Source organism: Oryctolagus cuniculus, chromosome X, assembly GCF_964237555.1.
Source record: "Oryctolagus cuniculus chromosome X, mOryCun1.1, whole genome shotgun sequence".
NCBI classification, from domain to species: Eukaryota; Metazoa; Chordata; class Mammalia; order Lagomorpha; family Leporidae; genus Oryctolagus; species Oryctolagus cuniculus.
The window spans coordinates 53804305-53807198 of NC_091453.1; the positions used below are offsets into that span (position 1 = coordinate 53804305).

Consider the following 2894-nt stretch of genomic DNA (forward strand, 5'->3'; position numbering starts at 1 on the left):
GTTGATAGCCATGTACAAGCAAATTGAGAATCGCAATAAAGAGAAATTATGAAAAGGTACCAAGAAGAAATTCTGGAAGTTAAAATTATAACTCAGTGAAAAATTCATCAGGTGTGTTCAACAGATTTGATTAGGCAAAAGGGAATAAGCAGTAGACAGTGACTCTGAACTGGTAAATTCTACTAGAAAAATCTAAGAGGCAAGAATACTTACTAACTTATTCTATGAGGTCAGTATTCCCCTGACACCAAAGCTACACAGGTACCACAGGAAAAACAATTACATACCAATATCCTTCATGAATATAGGTGCAGAAATCCTGAACAGAATACCATGAAATGGAACCCAGCAACATATTCAGAGGTTTATATAACCTGAATAAGAGGAACTAGTCCCAGGAATACTAGGATAAAATACTGTATTAATATGGTGAGGGATAAAACTCCATTGAATCATTAATACAGTTGATACATATCAAGCAATTACCAAAATACATCATCCTTTCATGATTAAAAAACAGAATCCACAAAATGAAATAGATTGGAACTTCCTCAACATGATAAGTAGTATTTATGGAAAAACTGCCACCACTATCAGTGTCAAAAGACTGAATACTTTCTTTCTACAATCAGCAATAAGATAATGGTGGCCAATTTCACTACTAGTGTTCAACATTGTACTACTGAATATTGTAGTTACAGCAGTTAGGCAAGAACTATGCTAGCATCCTATTGGGAAAGAAAGAATTAAAACAGGCTACTGCAGTAATAGAGTGTAGGCTGTGATCCCATCTAGAAAATACATGGCACTATGGTAGGAGAGCATCTTGGGAAAATCCAGGATGCCTACTCAGAAACTTTATCAGGAATGTGGAAACCACACTAGAATGCAGGTTATGCTCTTAGAAATTACATGGATATTTTAGTTTTCAATGTACCACATGAAAACCTTTAAACAACCTTAACCACTTAGTATAGCAGGCTTTCAAAGAGACCCTGTATCTAGCAGAGGTTAAGCAATTATTTATAATCCTCTTCACGAAAAATAATCACTTCTGGGTTTTTCTGGTAATATTTGAGATTAAACATGGAACCAAACTGCTTTCCTTCACTCATTCCCATCCAGACTGCACACATGCATCCAGGCTGATGCAAGTCCCCTGACAGAACCACATTCAGCCTTTGAGGTTGGGAGCACAGAGACGCTGGCCACCTGTACTGTACATTCTACCAAGGGCAAGAGCACCAGCTTTTTTATTTCAATACATATTCTGTGTAGAAATTATAATATGTAAAAACAGAGGTCCTTCCATAAGAATTTAGGACAGAAGAAAGGAAGACAAAAACAGAATTCCCAAGAAATCGGACTCATTCCACACGGATCTCGTCTTCTGTGAAACATTGAGATGAACTGCAGTCCTCAAACCCCAGTGTTTGGATCCAGGCCCACCAAGACACTTCAGTGTGCTTCCAACCTGGCTCATCATCAATTTCGTGCTGTTCTCCTAGGCCAAAAATAGTGCCCCATTGGCAGGGAATGCTCCAATCATAGTAGGTTTCAGTCCAGAATATAAGGTTGCTATTCCTTCGTGCCTCACAACACTTAGAAAAGTCCCCATAAATCCCCCTTATTTGCCAGTCATGGAAAGAACTTGAATTTTGGATTTGATGCAGTCCACAGGGTATACAGCAAGCCAGAGGCAAATCCCACCAACTCCGCCACTTAACATCAAAGGGACAGGACCTAGTTCGTCTTTTGATCTCCCTGATGCAAAGAAGGATCAGTTCAGTTCATAACCACCGAAGACATAGCCCGGTACTTCCCGAAGTAAAGTGCTTGACAGTCTGTGGTAGAAGCCTAAGGGGCCATGCTTTGTAAGGATGCTCTTCACGACAGACCAAATTCTGTTCTGGCTATTGGCGATCTTTCCCGAAGTCTCCATCTCCTGCATGGCTTGGAGGCGGCACTTCACCAGCTCCGTGGGGCCAAGCACCAGCACGGTGAAGGCGGAAGCGAAGGAGCCGGCTGCAGCGTTCTGCAGGTCGCTGAGCTTTGCCTGCTAGTCCAGTCCCAGCACTTTCTGCACGACCTGCTGGTAGAAGTCGTAGCACATGAAGAGCACCAAGTTCTCGGCGATGTGGGCGATCAGCGCCGGGCTGCTCCCCTTGTAGAAGCCGTAGACGCCCACCCGGTGTAGGTCTTCAGGCAGCAGTCGTTGAGGCCCTGGTACAGGTCACGGAACGCCTGCATCTTCACTTTCATCGTGTCAAAGGGCTGCCCTGTCAGCACGCAGGCTGTGCCCCTGCAGCCCCCGCTGTAAGGTCAATGCCAGCTTGAATGGCGGGACCGGACTTAATGATGCTGGTCTTGGTGGAACGCAACTCTCTGGAGCACTGCGTACCCCGCCGCGCAGGCGTGGCCGCGTCCTGCTGGGGCTCCGCTGCCTGCGCTCAGCCAGGGCCGTCCGCTTAACACTCAGGCTTGGTCGCCGCCTGCGCTCCGCTCCGCCCCGCCCTTTCAGGCAGTCAGGCTTCCGCAGCGCCCCCGCGGCCGGGTAGAGGTGGGGGGTGGGGTAGAGATGGGGTGGGGTGGAGGTGGGGAGTGGAGCGGGGCGGGGTGGACCAACCCTGCAGCTCCTTGGGCCGCGGGGGTGCGCCCAAACTAATTTTATTTAAAACCATATTGTGGAAGATCAAGCTTAATGGCAGTCCTGACCACCATGGCTGTTTCTATGGTAAGAAATTAAAGCAGGGGCTGGCTCTGTGGTGGAGTAGGTTACTCCTCCTCCTGCGGCACCAGCATCCCATATGGCGCTGGTTCTATTTCTGGCTGCTCCTCTTCTGATCCAGCTCTCTGCTATGGCCTAAGAAAGCACCCACCCTGCACCCACTTGG

General features: G+C 47.0%; 1 pseudogene; it reads right to left on the reverse strand.

Annotated features, from left to right (window-relative positions):
- Positions 1-1060: 1060 nt before the first annotated feature.
- Positions 1061-2485, reverse strand: LOC100354473 (mitochondrial ornithine transporter 1 pseudogene; annotated as a pseudogene).
- Positions 2486-2894: the final 409 nt, after the last annotated feature.